Raw genomic sequence first — 18,390 nt, forward strand, 5'->3', positions numbered from 1 at the left:
GCCAGAGATGGTTTCTCGATAGCTGCTCCCTAAATGGCCTCAGGCCACCATTGGAATGCTCCCCAGAGAGTTTGTCTTTTCAGTTTTCCCTGCTGCACTCTCTTGCAATTTCTGTCTTTTGCCCGTTAGGACAATATCGGAGGATGAGAGAGGGCTGTGTTCTCTTATGTTCTAATGAAGCTTAATTATGAGAACTGCACACTGAACTGCTTCCTGAGAGTGTGGCCTTTATGTGTGTACTGTACCTCTCCCAGCTGTACTGCTGGAACAAGCATATATTTCTGCTTTCCCTCAGGATAACACCCCAACACCCTGTCCTTCTCCATGCCTCAGTGAAATTTTACCAGTACTATCAGGCAACAATTTTATTACTCTTCCCCTTCTGTCAGAGCCCAGTGAGTTCAAGGAAGAAAGAAGAAAGAAGAAAGAAGAAAGAAAAGAAAGAAGAAAGAAGAAAGAAAGAAAGAAAGAAAGAAAGAAAGAAAGAAAGAAAGACTGCAAGAGATTACAATACGCCCTATGTCTGCAACCACACACTAGTCCACACTCTTCACTAGCTACACCCACTTTGTAAGATTTCTTTTTCTTTTTTAAAGATTTTATTTATTTATTCATGAGAGACTCAGAGAGAGAGAGAGAGAGAGGCAGAGACACAGGCAGAGGGAGAAGCAAGCTCCATACAGGGAGCCCTATGTGGAACTTGATCCCAGGACTCCAGGATCATGCCCTGGGCCGAAGGCAGGCACTAAACTGCTGAGCCATCCAGGCGCCACACTCTGTAAGATTTCATGAAGAAGCTTGTATTGAATCTTCTTACTGATTAAATGTGTCCAACAGTGTCTGCCCCGGATTATCAATTGCACAAGTCTTATGTATGCCTGCAAGTACCCGTTTCTCCCACAGATTTCCTGTTACTTGTGTGTCCCACAATCTCCTTTCTCTGATGAATTTAAGAAAATCTTTTCATTTACATCTTGTCCAGATTTTTTAAAATAATAAATGTGAAATATTTTCAGCTTTCTTACATCATCAAGATGAAATTGGAAGTTCTATATTTTAAACATATCATTTTTAACTTTTTTCCCCCTCATTTGAAATGTCACGGACATGTTTCTTGAAATATGTGGAGATTTAATTTCATTTGCTTATAGTTGCATAATATTCTGAGTATGTATAATGCCATAATTTATTTTGCTAGTCTCCTTTTGATAAGCATTCAAGTTTTTACCTATTTTTCTTGGTTTTTATCTTTTCTTTCATTGCTGCTTATTTATATGTTATATATATGTTGAGATATATATTTCTAATATATAATATATATTAATGAAATTATAGGCTTACCTGGGTGGCTCAGTTGGTTAAACATCTGACTCTTGATTTTGGCTCAGGTCACGATCTCAGGGTTGTGAGATCAAGCCCTGCATTGGGCTCCATGCTAAGTGCAGAGCCTGCTTGGGATTCCCTCTCTCCCTTTCCCTCTGCCCCACCCTGCTCACATACACTCTCTCACTCAAAAAAAAAAAAAAAAAAAAAAAAAAAAATATATATATATATATATATATATATATATATATATGTTGTTATGGGTTGAATTGTACACCTCATAAAGATATATTGAAGTCTTAACACACAGCCCCTACCTGTGAATGCAATCTTACTTGATTAGGTTGAGCTCATTAAGATGGGCTGTAATCAAACATGACAAGTATCCTTATAAGGAAAGGATAATTCACCACTAAGACAGAGACACCAAGGCACCAAGGGAGAATGCCATGTGACAACTAAGGAAGAGATTTCAGCTCACTCTTCTGATATTACTTTTGAATTTGATGAATCCTTGTTCATTGTCACTCAAGAAAAGAGTAGCTCCCCTTGGAAAAATAGCAATAACTCTTTTAATAGCTTTGCTGACTACTTTTTCTCCAGTTCTGCATAATTCTCTTCATCAAGTCAGTTTTCTTGGTCTCTTATGTAAAATGGGTTTCAGTGAATTTCTGGGTCTGAGTTCTCAATAGAGCAGTGCTGTAAATAGGTGGTTCAGACAGTGATGATGACACGCATCAAATACTGGGTTATTCATCTGCATTGCTTATCTACACTGAGAAGCCATATGACTACTCCTAGCCATTGTGTTGTGGGCAGAAGTGACATGTATCACAAGCAGATGAAAGTATTGACAAACTGGTAAGGGACTCCCCAGATGCCTCTTCTGCCATGGCAACTGAGGAGGCTCCATTTTCAAGATGATGAAGCTAGAAGGTGGTAGAAACTTTCAGCCCATGTCTCTGAATGTGCACCTCTACTCTTACCAGATAAGAATTCTAGGTGAAAAAAGTTTTTGTTGCCATTAAGGAATTGGAATCTGTGAGATGATTTTTAACTTAAGCATGAGCTAGCTTATCCCAACATATAAGAATACCATGAATAACTTTATTCAAAAAGGAAAGTATATAAAATTATAATTTTACCTATGAAAGTGAAGACCAGTAAGTGTACAAATAACTAGTTGAGTGAAACTGTAAGCTTCAAAGGCAAAGTAAAAAATAAAGTATTGGGGAGCATTGAACGGCAAATTTTAATGCGTTAGGAGAAGCAGGAAAGGCTTCGCAAAGGAGTTAGCATGTGAGTTAAATTTCAAAACTAAGGCATTATGTCACTTTACACTTAGATGTGAGAGTCTCAGAATTGCCCCCCAATTATTCATTTAATAGCACAAAGGTCAATCCTTGAGACTCCTTATAGACTGCCTCTGAAATAGACCTTTTTTTGAAATTATGGTAAGAATCTGTTCAGTTTTGATTAAATAGACATCGAAATTGACCCTTTATAATTCTTAAAGATGACAGGAAAGGTGAGGAAATAGCTATTTGAAGAAAGTTCTTAGTGAGTTTGAAAACTGTCCTCCTCTTGACCTTACTTACATAGTTTCTTCTTAGGATTTCCTAGAGTTCAATATTCTGACAATTCATCTCAACTCCATCACTGAATTATCAAAGAAATAAAATATGAACAAATATGTTTATAAAGCATATAAATATGTAAGAGCCACTCATCAGGAAATTGGTATAGTCTTTAAAAATCATTTCTGCTCATATTGGTTATTTATTATTTCCTCTTAGAAACTGTCTAAAAGGCTCAGTGCACTGGCTCTATATTCAGCTTCAATAATTGGGCTCTTGCAACTGGATCCGGTCCACAAAACTACTCCAGTAATTTTCTGTCTCATATATAATTGTCATTTTTGTCATAATTGTCTTTTTAAGAGTGCTATTTATTTGCTCAACAAAAAAGACTATCCTATGAATGGAAGAAATTGGCAGAGGCTTTTGATATTAACTACCTGTGCCTGTACAAAATTTTCCCAGTTAATATTTCTGAAAATGTTTTATGTGTGTTTTTGATAATACATTAGAATATTTAAATTTGTTTTTTACATTTTTAGTTATATCAGAAAATTTAACATCACGTTTAAAATATATACTTATAATATTAAGGTATAAGAAAAATTGTAAATATATACAAAAAAACTAATAACGTTATAGACTGAGTAGATGCAGACCTCATATTCTCAAGACAGGCTTGAGAAATTTCTGGAGTCTCTATAGACTTTGTGGCTCATATTGATTATATGACAATCTGCATGTGGCACCCAATGAAAGCCTATTTAGGCTGTAACCTACACAAAGACACTTCACTAAAAGACACTAAATGAATGAACTAGATTTCAGTAGGTTCTGAAATCTAGTTCACTCTCTGTTCTGCAAACTTTGCATCCTAGTTAGCTGTAGTAGATGACAGGAAGAACACTTATGTTGCACAGAAAACTATAGAATCATTATTTATGAGTCCCCAAGTCTGAGTCTTCCTGGGAGTGAAACTTTTCCTAAATTGTACAAAAACTTGATATTGTCAGAAGTGACCTCCTCCATATCTTGAGATCTGAAAGTTCCCATAATTGGGAAGTGTGACACAATAGTGAACCCCTTCAACTCTTGGATTAGAAGGGAATTTTCTAGACCAGTCCAAGACCTACTAACAAACAAGACAGAAAAAACAAAAACAAAAACAAAAAACTAACAAACCCTCACAAACAAACAAAAGGGCAGAAGAAACAGGCACACCTTACAAGTTAACAAACATTTAAGTTACTCCTATTTATATGCTCAAAAAATTAGAAAATTTAAACATTTTTTAAAGTAGAAAATATTTTAAAATAAGATAAAATGGAAAATCTAGAACCATAAAATATATATAATACCTATCATTAGGATATTTAAAAAAATAGGATATTAATGAGTGAGTTTAATAGTAGAATGTATGCAGCTAAAGTGAGGATTAATGAACTAGAACACAATTCATCAGGAAACATTCAGAATAATGCACAGAGAAAAAAGAGAAAAAAATGGAAAACACTGAAAAATGCATAAAATTATATGCAGGTTATGTTGAAAAGTAATGTGTTTTCAGAGTTGCAAAAAGAGAGAAGAGAATTACCTAGAAGCAATACCAGAGATACTGACTGGTGGAGATATGCCAAGTCAAATATTCCAAAAGCATGCTTCACTAAAATTCTATACCCAGCAAGATGGACCTTCAGAAATGAAAGAGGATATTTTCAGACAAGAGAATACAGAATATAATATTGGCAATCCCACAGAAAAGTGTTACTAAAGTGATTGTTTGCAAGCAGAAGGATAAACGAACCTAAGTGGAAACCAAAATGAAAGAACGAACATAGAACAAAAGGGTAAACATTTTGGTAAACCTATAAGAATCTTATGTGTAAAACAATAGTAGCAATGACAAAGTCTCGCGGAATTTAAATATACATAGATTTAAAATTCATTAAAATAGCACAATGGGACATGGCTAATTGAATTTGAAGAGCTTAAGACCTTTGCTTTTGTTGGAAAATGATAGAAATATTAATTAATACTAAACCGTAGTAAATCAAAGAAGCAGGGTGAATTTCTAGATGTGGATATTCACTAAAACAATACTAACACAATTTATAAAAAGGAGAAAAGTTGCATAAGAGACATCCCTTCATATATATAAAATATAATTATTTTAAAGAGCAAAAAGTAAAAATAGTAAAAATAAAGCAAATACAACACAATTGTTGCATACTCTATGGCTCAGTTGTAAATAATACTTGTAGAATCATTAAATGTAGTTACCTAATACTAGCATAACCACAAATGGAATGACATCTACATATTTCACACTAAGAAGTCATTGGATGTGTCTAAAATGGAGACATTAAGGAAATACAGCATAGAGAATAAAGGAATAACAATAAAAATATAAGATAAAAATATGGAGGTGAAAATCATAAGAAAGAGCTTAAAGTGTTGAAAATCATTGCCTCTGAGAATTGGGGTGATGACAGGAAGAGCAAAAAGCTGGTTTCACTGTGAGATTTATAGAAATATTTTCCTTTGGTCAAGTTAAAAAATTAAATGAAAATAAAAATAAATATAAAAAAGTATTTATGCAAGGACGGATACAAAAAAAGGAGCAGATGTATTTAAGTGGCTCTGCCAATTAAAAACACCAAAGGTGAACAAAATTTCCTGTTAGTCTAGTCTAAGAAATGGAATGGCTCCCTCGTTGGGAATTCCTGAGTTGATTTCAATAAGTGATAAAGAGAAAGAACAAGTACATGATTTGAACTTTACTTCTCTCTTTTAGATCAACACTCTTTTCTTCAAATTAGAAATGTTAAAATAATTGTCATTTTTATCCTATGAGAACAGGAGACATACTAACTTCCTCCCAGAGTCATTGACAGAAGACTTTCAGAGAAAAGTCCTTGAACTTTATAAGAGGCTAAATTACTCAACTCTCAAAAAGAAAAAGAAAGCATATTGTAGAAACTTTAGAATGCTTAATATATTCCCCTAAAATTTTTAAATAGACAATTTGTGAACATTTGGAAAAAATAATGAACACAAATAAGCAATACAGGTTTGCTAGGGACAAGTCAGTTTTTCTAAATTAAACGATCAAAGAATGAATGCTCTCTCTATACAGCAGATCTTGAATTATGCAATATATTTGATAAAAATCTATCATGATATGTTTATATATATGATTCAGGACAAAGTGGGCAAAACTAGTGGAAGAGAGATTCACCTATGTTTTTCAACAAGAACAACTCTTTAAATAGTACTTTTGGTGCTACTTCCTAATATTTATTCAAAGAAGATTTCAATGACTATGAAGAATGAAGTAACATTTGTTTAGATCAGGGAGTGGGAAAATGCTGTTCATGGGCTAAATCTGTTTGCCACCTGCTTTTATAAATAAAGTTTTACTGACACACAGCCACACCTTTGGTCTATGACCATTTTTTCCTACAACGGCAGAGCTAAGTAATTCATTTGGCTTGTAAAGTCCAAAATATTTACTTCAATTTCTACAGAAAAAGTGTGTTGGCACCTGAGTTATATGATCCTCTTAGGGCAATAAATAGTTTATTAAGCAGCCATTCTCTTTATTATTCAACATTTGCATTCATGATTTGGATCAAAAGGGTGAAAGTTGGCAGTATTGTTGACACCAAGTAAGAGAGACTCAACTGACAATTGCTTAATTAATTACAAGAAATTATCTTTTGTGTAACATCTGATCTAGATGTAGTAATCTATGGCTGAGAAGTTGCTTAAAGATGTAAGCCACAACCCAGGCTCCTTATTTCTTCCTTTGACATTTTTTTTTTTTTTTACTTTAATCTTCATGTTCACAAGTTCACAAGAAGGGGGTTACAAGAATCCCTTCCACATTTCAGATAGGACAACGGGCAATAAGCTTTCTTCTGGTGAGATTTTGTTGTTTTAGTTGGGAGACAAAAATGCACACAAGGACTTTTACCCACAAGTCATTCACCATGGTTGATTATTTTTCATTTATCCAACAATTAACTATTGACTGTCCACTAAACTAAGTATTATGCAAGACACTAACATGAAAATAGTAAGTAAACATAAAAAAAAACTCTCCCATTAATGAGATTTCAATCTACAGATGGTTAAATAAATAATTATAATAAAGGGGAACAGATTTTATGATAATGATATATAGGGTATAAGAGGAGACTGTGTCAGGGGCTTAAAAAAATTCAAGAACTTTATTTAAGATTCCCAGAGGTACTGAAGTCCAAGATAAGTTTTGAAGGATGCATTGGCACAAACATGTACTAGACAAAGAAAAGCCCTGTGCTATTTTCTTGTGGTGAGATGAGTATAACATATCTGGGGGAAAAAAATCAAAGAACTTTATTATTACATGGAGGGCAGGGAGTGGGAGACCAGTGAGGTGTGATATGAGAGATCATTGGAGGCTATCCAAGGATAGGACAAGCCCTTGTTAAGAAGCTATTTCTTACCTGAAGGATTCTGGAAGGCTCCTACAGCAGAGGAGAGACTTGGTCAGATCACTTTAGGATGATTACTCTGCCCATGGTGTGGAAAATAAATTGAAGGCTGACCACACTGGACATGCAGAGACTTGGAGCAGGTCCCTACTATTACAGAGGTAATTAAATTTGAGAGATCTTTAGGAAGTGACTCAAGAGGCCTTGATGACTCTGGCAAGGGGCACTGGTATCTGTTCTGGCCAACTGACTGTTCTCCTCCATTTGGGTCATAGAGGAGACACATACTGAGAAGGGACCATCATGATTTAGTCTGGGGCATCTGAGGTCTGAGATGTCTGTAATCTATTTGGATCTATATATTCAAGTTGGGGCTCTGTAGAAGTCTGGCTACCAACTTCAAAAACTGAGCAGTTCTAGAGTGGAGGTAGACTTTTGGGAGTTACCAGGTCTAGAACAGAATGGAAGCCACAGGAGTAAATCAAATTTCTCAGCGGGGCCTATGGAATGAAGACAGACCAGGGCCTGAGATGCATAGCTGACGAACACTAACTTTAAGGCAGAGATTTTCAAGAGTTTGCCTGACCTTGAATCAAATCAATGCTTGTTAAATCTACATAAGGACCTCTTACAGCGAGGCCAATGTGATTTTTATTGATATTAAAGCTTGGGAACCAGTGACCCGAGTGTTGGCTGAAAGAAAATTTAAAGAAACATTTAAAGACATTTAAAGAAAAGCAACACAGGATGAAATTGTTTCAAAATAAGAGAGTGGTCAACAGTGACAAAGGGGATTAAAAATTTGAGTAATTAAATTGGGAATGGCTATTGTGTTAAACCCAGACATTTCACTGGTATCCTTGAAAAACACACTTTCTCGGTGTCAGGAGAACAGGAGACAGATTGCCCTAGGTTAAGTGTGGGGACAGAGCAGGGGGCCAGAAATGATTAGGGGAAATTGAGTACATAAATATGTGGACACTTTCAGGAAATATGGCTGCCTGGTGGTACATTAGGGATGCAGACATGGGGACCTGGGGGTGGGGCTTTTCAAGAGGGGACACACTAGTGTTAATGGGAAGGAAATTGACAGGAAGGGAGTTAAGTGATTTGGGGGTCAACCTGATAAAGGATGGGATCCGGCTCTGATGTGGAGAAATTGGTTCAGAAGTTAAAGAGCGACAGCCCGTCTGTTGGGACAAGAGAAGAGAAAGGTGGGTTGGAGCCCCTGCATCTGGAACTTAGGGGGCGAGATTTTTTTGCATCTCTCCTCAATTGAATTAGCCTACAATTATTTTGGAGTTTTTCTTCTTTTTCACTTGGTATAGTGGGTTTTTTTGGCATATGTAGTATTTATGTTAAGTTTCAGTATCCAGGATTTGAATTGGACAGTTTTTTTAAAAAAATGAATTTAGTCGTTAAAATTAAAAAAAAAAAAACTTTTTTCAATGCTTGGAATAAATTATGTGGTATGGAAATATCTGCTTCTATTTTTTGTTTGTTTCTCTGTTTTTGTGAGTCAACTACAAGTCAGAATATTCTTAGCATTGCAATATGTGCTTTTTACTGATTCTCAAAATATTCTTGATAATCTATTTTGTTTTAAAAGAAAAACCCTACCCATTGTCGATCTCTGGCAGAGAGCAGACACTCATGTATGTTTTGAATGAGTAAAAGCACAAATCTAACTCGTGCCTTCCAAATCGTCCTCTATACAAATTCTATCTCTTGTATTTATAGCTCAGTTTCTACCTGGGGAGACCAGGAGCCACATAATCAGTTAACATAAATTGAGTCTCTCCAATTTGCCAGGTACTGCGCTAAATCCTATAACTTTAGGGTGATTTAAAATTGTTTCCAACTCATCCCTCACCATCTATCACTCATAGTTCTAACGACATCCAATTCTCTTCACAGATGTGCCTGGGTTCCTGCCCTTTCTTTCAATCCATTCCTGATACTGCCTTTGTCCTCACCTGCTAATCTCTCACCTGGACATCTAAGGAACCTCCTGTCTGAGCCTCCTGCTGCCAGGCTCTTCCCACTCCTTCCACCTTTTTCATGTCTATTAAAATTAGCCTCCAAAAAAAAAAAAAAAAAAATCAGAATCACTCACATCACAGAACTGATGTCAAAATGTGGATTATTTCTAGTTTGTTATAGAATAAAAATCCAAACCCCGTGGCTGAACTGTCCTTATTTTGACCTACACTTATCCACCCTCAACTCTTAACTCTCTTCCTCCACACATACCTCCACCCAACTTGTGTCCTTGCTATTCCCTAGTCTTTGCAGGGTTCTTGACTCTGTCTCTACTTGGGATGCCCCTTCTACCCTCTTGCAAATGTCTGCCAATATTTTAAGATCTAGACCCATGTCACACCTTAAATGGAACTTCTCTCACATCCCTAGACAATTTTGTTTCCTCTTTCTGTAATGTCAATCATCAGAATACATTCTGATTCACCTTTATCATCACTCAAGTTGTTTTTCAAAGAAGAGGACATGCTCTGCCCCCAGTGCTGCCCCCCACCCTGCCATGTCCTCAGAATCTTGAAGTGTCACATTCAAAATGTTATTATTCGCTAGGGCTGCCATGACAAAATAGCACAAAGCAGGTGGCATAATCAATGGAAATGTATTGTTCCAGAATTCTGGAGCCTGGAAGCCCGAAGTCAAGGTGTTGGAAGGTTAGTTTCTTCTCAGTGTTGTCAAGGAAGGATCTTCTCCAGGCCCTGCTCCCTGGCTTGCAGATGGCCATCTTGTCCCTGTGCCTTGCCAAATCATCTTCCCCTTGCATGTGTGCGTTTATGCCAAAATTTCCTCTTTTTATGAGGACACTGATCCTATTGAATTAGGGGCTCACTTTATTCAGTATGACCTCATCTTTACTGATTACATCCCCAAGAACCCTATTTCCAAATAAGATCACATCCAGAGATACCAGAGGTTAGGACTTCAACGTATGAATTTTGAGAGGTGCATTTTAATCCACAACAAACTTGCTAACTAAATGTATGTTGCTTCCCTAAATGAGTGTGTGATGAAGGAGTAAATCAATGAAGAGTTTTTACTCCATCTTTGGAAATAACCCTCAGCTTCCTTTCTTCCTCGATCCCATCTGCTCTTTTCTTCACTCAGGTTAAACAACTTTATCTCAATCTCCACTATATTGCTCTACTCTCTACTCTATTCTTCATACGACTGCTGCCTTATTCTTTTTTCATCAGCTCATTTACCTGCTTCAGGATCTACCATGTCTTACTTTCTCCTACTTTATCAAATCTAAAACAACCCAATCTGTTTTCAAGATCCATTGTAACCTGAATTGATTTTCTTCATTATATTCTGAGAAACGTATGGACTTGACTTGTATGAGAAACTACATTAAGAGGAAGGAGTCTTGAGGGACAGCAGAATCTGAAAATTAACAATGTATATTTAGGTAGACACAATCTAGGAGTAGGCCTGGTGACGTTCAGGGCACCAGCAGGCGGAAAAACATGCCAGAAATGTTTGATAACAAATCAGCAGGGAAATGCAAATATTGCAGTGGGAGGTCTAGAACTAACAGCCATGGGTCCTAACAGGTGGGTGAGATCCAGCTATGGAAAGTCGAAGGACAGGTGATATTCTGTTTTTTTTTTTTTTAAAGATTTTATTTATTTATTCATAGAGACACAGAGAGAGAGGCAGAGGGAGAAGCAGGCTCCATGCAGAGAGCCCGACGTGGGACTCGATCCAGGGTCTCCAGGATCACGCCCTGGGCTGCAGGCGGTGCTAAACCGCTGCGCCACCAGGGCTGCCCGACAGGTGATATTCTGAACCGCAGGTGAGCAGGCCACACAGGAAAGTGTTAACAGTGGACTGAAAAACATGAGCCACTGGGCTGAAGTTCAAGAGGGAGTTCTAGGTTTTCTGGATGAGCCATTGGCCCATGAGAACAAGCAGAACAGAGTCCAGGCCTAGAAGGATTCAGCCCCAAAGGAGGGAGATGAGAGCTATCGGGGCCTGGAAACCAAGTTCGTCAGCCGAGTCCTTTCAAGTTGGACATGACCGGAATCACAGAGTGGCACAGGACTGCTAATGAAAATCTCTGCTTGCATAATCAGCCTTTGCTCACAACCATAAAAGAAAAGGTGTGCAAATAAAAATAGTATGTTGGGCAAATTCTGCAGAGAGCCACAGAGGTTCTCCGGCTTTTAGACTTTGTGGCAGAGGCTGGCACGTTGGTGAGGTGAGGGTGGATGATTCCCCAGACCTCAGCACAGTTCTCGGTGAGCCATCACTGCCGATGGACAAGCAGCACAGTGGGCTGGGCAAAGTGGACACAGACCCTGCGACTGTCCCTCACTTCCTGACTAGCTCTTTGTGGCCTCAGCCCCCCTTCCCCGACAAGGGGGACCGTTCCATCGCCACCCTCTTTCGCCCGTCTTCTAGAGTTGCCTCAAGAACCAAGTGAAATCACATATGTGAAAACTGCTATGTTGACTCGAGGGTGCCTTTCAAAAGCATGTCACCGTGTCCCCGTGGTGGATAGCAGCACAGAAGCCCAGAATGTCATCCGATGGTAACATACCAGGAGTAGGAGGGCTATGATTGAAAAGTCTTCGCTGCTCGAAGGCAAATTCGACCTCATTCCTCGTTAGCTGGATGTGGAGTTGGCCCTTGTCCAAGCGGTGCAGCAGCTTTAGATGGAGCCCGAGATGAACAAAGGGCGACAGATAGGCAGCAAGGCGGTGGCGCCGCCAGGCCTCTCCCCCACCCCGCCCCCGTCTCCCCATCTCCCCGTCTCCCCGTCTCCCTCGGGCGCAGCTCCTCCACCGCGGGCTCCCCTGCCAGTTCCACAGTGACAATATGAGATATCGCATCTGAAGAAGCACAGCCAAATATTTGATTTGGACGATTACACTGAAGATGCCTCATCACAACTGTGGGTGCCCAGATTACCAACTCCTTGCTCTTGGCTTCCGTACACTCTGCAGTGAGTACAAACTGCACAGAAGAGCTCATTACAACACTGATGGAAGCGATCCCAAATGGCTGATGTGGAGTGTCTTGTTTGGGGAAGAGTTCACTGATGAGGAATAAGCTGAGGAGGCAAGATGCTGTTGTTTTTCCTGTCAAGGCAAATGGTACTAAGAACATGGCAAGCGTTTTTTAATTTTTTTTTTTTTCCTCTCTAACTTGGATTCAGAAATTCTTGGCGATGAGAAAGCAATTCCTTTTCAGGGGAGATCACAGAGGAATAGTCACAATGGCTCTTACCCTTCTCTCCTTGACGTGTATGATCGTCTTCCATTTCTGTTAGCATGAGGTGGGGAGAATTCTCATCTGAAAATCACAGATCTGGGAAGGATCTTGTCGGGCTCCTGTTGAGCTACCCATGACCCCCACCCCCCACCCCAACTTCCAGCCCAGCCTCAGCTGTTTCTAACACCATCTTGCCTTCTTGTTTTGGTTTGATGGCAACGGAAATAAAACCATTGTGCCTAACTGAAACCAAATGATACCTTCTTAAAATTTTTTATTGTGCAAAGGATATTTTTTAAACTTTATGCAGAAAGCCTTACAGTTGCTCAAGAAGAGAGGAGGCTAGAACTTCAGATTTCCCCACATTGGCTTGCAAAATGAAAGATTCGCTGTGGTTTTATTTTAAATGTGTAAAAGTGATTTTCTCATTTCCAAAGTGTCCAATGTTTGTGTCATTAGAGTTCCAAGGATAATCAGTCCAGAAGTAAATTGCAAGATGTGATGCCTTGGTCATTATGTGCGTGCATAGACATACCACACACTCACATTTGTTGATTTACACAGGAACATAAATAGATGGACATGAATCAATGTACAATTATGATGACATCCACATTTCACAGCTATAGTTGTCTTGGCATATTTTCACACTGATATCCACATGTGAACAAACACAAGTCTATGTGCATTCCAACTTGTATATATTCCCAAACTTAAATCTTTAGAATGATCTAGAAAAAGGATTGAAATGGCCCGGTGTGTGTGTCTTAATAGATTTCCCTACTTGATTTTCATAGCCTGTGCTGAAAAAAAAAAAAAAAAAACAATATGAGAGGAATCTGGATATATGCTTCTGCTATTGAGTTCGTTCGTTAGCCCTCTGCTAATAATCATGCAAAGGTCACGGGTTCGGTTCCCAGGCGAGCCCTTCACTTTTGCTCTGCTCCAAAGCACCAGGCTGCCCTCCCAACCCCATAGCAGTCACGAAGTAAATGCATTGCAAAGGGCTGGAGGTTTAGAAGGAGCCAACATGGATAAACAGCTCCTTTCCACTTTTCTAGCTATATGATTTTCAACATGGTACTCAGCCATCTTAAGCCTCCACTTCTGAACCTGTAAAATTGGAATAGTAACTTTATGCCTCTCATCAAACTCTTGTGGAAACTAATTGTAGCAGGCTTGGCACGGTGCCTGAGCACCCAACAGACAGGCTAGCCAGGGTGAAGGCTGGGCCAAGGTTGGAGGTGGTGGGGAGATTCATGACTTTGTCACAGGGGAACTAAGAAGTTATGTTGAGGGGCTCCTATAAATTCTTACACCCAGGGATCACAATTCAGTAGCATGTTTGAAATTCAAGATCCTGAATTTGAAGAATTTGGGCCTAAAAAATCAAAACTAATGGTACAATAACTGGCTTATTTCCCAGCTTCCCACTCCCCAATTATTATTTAAGAAGTTCACAAAATGGACTGCATGGCTTAAAGCTCAATTAAACCTTTTGTGAAAACATATATACGTGTGTGTGTGTGTGTGTGTGTGTGTAGCATTAACTTTAAAAAATAGTCAACTGGTCCAAGAGAAATATATGCACAGTGGGAAGTTAATTAACTATATTCTCCATGCATTCCTATTTTAACTATACTTTCTATTGAGTCTTTTCTACTATTATTGCTTCTGTAATTTCACTGAGTCCAACAGAAGAACTTTTAGTAGAATATGAAGTCAGATTTAATTATGTTATCTAAAGTCCTAATTCATCATAACTATGTTAAAACCATAAATACGGAACTATGTGATGAGTCCAAATGTTTTCCAGATACAGTATGCAATTTGTCTTTGTGATAATTTACCTAATATCATTAAAACAGGGCCTAGATTAATGTTCTGTTTGAGATGTACTGAGTCCCAGACTCTCCTATTTTTTCCTATGTTCAACAAGCCACAATTTCTACTCACAGTATTGGTTTGTGTTGCTTCTTTAGATTAATTTTCCCATATGTTTCTAATTTATTTCTCAGAGAAATCAAGGTCACACATAAACAAAACCTCAACTTGTTAAAAAGTAGGAAAAAAAATTAAACCAATCATTTGCCATCATCTCTCACCTTTCTATTTGCCTCTCCCACCCAGGTAATCATTTAAATGAGTTCAACTTGTGGCACTAACATGCTTCCATTTTATAATTAGCTGTAACATAACCTACATCTTTAAAAAAATTAAAATAAATCATCTCAGAGAACCTCTAGCCTTTCAGAGCCATTTTCTTCCAAATCGCTTTCTAGCACTTACCAGAATCTTCTCACAGAGAATTTCTAGAAAATTATTGAGTTTCTCCAAAAGGTTCAGTCGAATTTAAACATGTTAATACTATTTACCTACCCTGCATTTTACTTCTACATGTAGCTTTACTATTATCAAAACGAATTCCTCTTCATATTTCTTCACCATAATTTTATCTACATTTGTTTATTCATTTTTTTCCTTCTTATACCAAAATAAAATAAAAACTAAATATATATATATTTACTATATAAAGCCAAAATCTCCACTCACTATACATTTAATAAAACCGAGTAATGAGGTTTTCCTTCAGTCACCTCCTCACCTCATAGTGAAATACCAAATTGCTCAAATGAGGCCTCAGACAACATTTAGGACAGTAGAGCATCTATGTTGAACCTAAAACATTATCCTTTACGCTGCTGGTAAATATAACATAATTACCATTTAGCTAGAGCTGTGGGAATGAGAGAAATTTCCAAATATGGGTTCATCTGCATTTTTCAACGGTGGGAAAAATAAATAAATAAACTACTATGAGATGTTGCTTGCTGAGAGGCTGGTTATGCCTCTTGGGAGTTCTCCTGACAGTTTAATGAGGCCTCCTGAAAATTGCATCTGGCATAGAAATTTACACTGACCACTCAGGAAAGGGAGAACAATACATCTTGGGGTGGACAGGGCCAAATTTACCCCCTTGTTTCTTTCTCCACCCTCTCCTCCCTGAATCTCCAGTAAAGCTTAGCTAGGAAGACCTGTAGGTGTCTGCCATCACCCAATAGCTGTGCTACTAATGCAATAGGATGCAATCACAACAGCTCTCTCCCTGTGGGAAGTCGGCAAAGGATGCTTGAGATTGTGAAGATGTCCTTGAATCCCAGAGGCCAAGGCAGTGCCCTCCTTCTGCCTTCTTTGGTCAGGAGACTCTATTTTAATGCCCTCTTCCCCAGTTCTACACAAACTTGCATCCATGCCACATGAGGAGGACAGGAAAGAATATTTTGATAAAAAAACACACTGTAATACTAATTCGGGGGTCAGAACAGAAAGGAATCCCTCACAAACTAATGCCCTCTTCTCTGGGCTAAGGTCGTGAAACACAGTGATTATTTGTAACAACCATAGGTAGCTTTTTTTCTGGTTTCATATTTCGGGTTTTTAACCCGCAAATGTTGTTCATGGCAACAAGGAATAAACAGATAGTATTTAATGGTGAATAATAATCCAAGGGAGAGCATAAAGCTCCAGGCAAGGTGATAAAGCTTCTCTCTAGGCTTAATGACTGTTGGAAGTGGATTCTAAGGAGGCAGAGAGAGAAGGTATTACAGAAGTCAAGAGCTACTGAGGAGATGTTTTCTGCATCGTCAGTGGCTGAAGTGCTTTCGTATGGTTTTCCCTGCTATACAGTCTCCACTATATTGTGATGCTCGATAAATATTAATGGAAGATGAAAAATGCATGAAAAGACAGACAGGAGCCTAGTGCCAGAGGAAAAGAGATTGCAAACTCAAGAATGCTTTCACTTCCATTTTAAACTGGCTCAATATAAGGACTTGGAGGAGCATGAGGAAATCCTCAAAACTGAAAGGATAAAAATGGGAGGAGGCAGGAAATTGAGAATGATGTTTAATTATCCTAAACCTGCTTCTTTTACCACTTTACATTTTGAAGAGCCTCATAGTAACGAGTTCCTCCCAACAGTGCCGGGAATGGGAGGCATAAGACCCACACATCCCAGGGCAGCAGCAGACCAATCCTGTGGAAGAACAAGAAGTTCAGCTTTAGAAAAAAAGTATGATTAAGAGAGGAGAAAAAGAGAAATAGAAAATGCATAAGATACTCATGTGTCATAAGGAAGATTTGAGAAGCAAGCACCAGAAGAGGAAAGAGAACATGGAACAAGGAAAGACATTTGCTTTTAGTGTTTGCTTTTTAAATGGGTATTAAAGGCCATACTTAATGAGACTTTGGTTGGGAGGAAAAACAAAAGATCATTTGCTGCCATTTCAAGTAAGAGATGATATTTCCAGCAGCCAGATCATGGCATCATATGTCGCCGTTCTGAAACTCAGGGTGTTCTGGAGCTTGTGTTGTAATGCTGCGGAAGCCAACAGGAGAGCAGGTGCTTGAGTTACGTACAGTCTGTACGTGAGGGCGTAATGGCTGACTAATACTGCAGGCACCATGGCCAACTCCTTCCTTGAGCAGCTCGCTTGTCTTGCGTATGCTTGTCTTGTAATATTTTTGGATCTGGGAAGAGTCATCAGACATTTAAAAATCGGAAGAAGAAGGGAGGGAGAAGAGAGAACAAGTAGATGGTTTTTAATGATGACAAAAAATACATCAGTGGATTCCTTCTTTGGTAAAATGCTCACTAGGATGGTGATGATGATGGTGATAATAAGAACAATGTTATTATGTATTGTCTTAATTTGTAATGCATTGTCAGGCCTGGCATGCCCAGCCACAGCTACCAACTCCATCCTTTACTTGTATCCTGATGTGTTTAACAAAACCCAATTTGGCCTTTTAATTTAATGAATCAATTAATTAAATGATGATGGTGATGATTTCTTTTGTCAATCATGCCTATGATGAGCACTTTATTACCTAAACATAAAACTGCTAGCTCAAAGAGTGCAGAGTCATTACTGACATAAGAAATGGGAAATTATCAATAATACAGTTTCTTTAGTGTCAAAATAGGCAGTTTTATAAAGAAAGAAATAGTATATTTCAAGAAAAGCACAGCTCCCCAGGGGTTCCAGACATTCCCGCACCCCAGGCACATGTGTCTGTAAACAATACCTCTGCTGTTGAATGGGGCTCCACCAGGCATAAGAAGCTCCCTTTGCTGAGCTCAGTAGGTCTTGATGCTATCCTGAGTTTTCTCTACCACTTGGATATTCTTTCTATACTAACTATGTCTTGTCTCCAAGTACAAAATCTTGTCAAAACAACACCAAACACACTTTTGAGTATTTCATCTGAGATTAGGTAAAGAGAAGGTCTGTTTCCCAGAAACACCAGTTCCAGCCTTTAGAATATCTGAGGTTTATTCCTTAAAGCAGTACACATGCTTTGACTTATGCAGTTATGAGTTTTTAAAGGATAACTCTTCACCATGTGACAGTAAGTCTAAGAATATTAAATAAAATATGGCGTATCATCTTAAATATATAGCTGACATTACAAGAAAGGAAAAATCCAATGAGTTTCTCTAATTCTAAAAATAGAGAAACTATTTCTAAAAATGGAGAAACTGGCAACTTGAACGTTAATCAGGTACTGATGATTTAATAATCATAATGGAATTTTCTTGTCTATGTAACCAAGCAGTGTGTCTTTCAATGGCCATGAAGTGAAGAAGACAAGATAAGGAACCGGAACTCAAATAGTGAACTAAAACTGGGTTAGAGTTTACCTGTAGCATAAAAATGGAGTAAAAAGAAAAATCCCTCATCCAGTATCATAAGGAA

General features: G+C 38.2%; 1 long non-coding RNA gene across 1 annotated transcript; it reads right to left on the reverse strand.

Moving 5' to 3' along the window:
* Nucleotides 1–16,556: 16,556 nt before the first annotated feature.
* On the reverse strand, nt 16,557–18,181 carry LOC144323051 (uncharacterized). Its single transcript, XR_013388598.1, has 3 exons — nt 17,720–18,181; nt 16,868–17,161; nt 16,557–16,667 (listed from the first exon to the last, which is right to left on the reverse strand). It is a non-coding gene; the product is annotated as an uncharacterized LOC144323051 (long non-coding RNA).
* Between the last annotated feature and the right edge of the window lie 209 nt (nt 18,182–18,390).

This window comes from Canis aureus, chromosome 11 (assembly GCF_053574225.1).
Source record: "Canis aureus isolate CA01 chromosome 11, VMU_Caureus_v.1.0, whole genome shotgun sequence".
Classification (NCBI taxonomy): domain Eukaryota; kingdom Metazoa; phylum Chordata; class Mammalia; order Carnivora; family Canidae; genus Canis; species Canis aureus.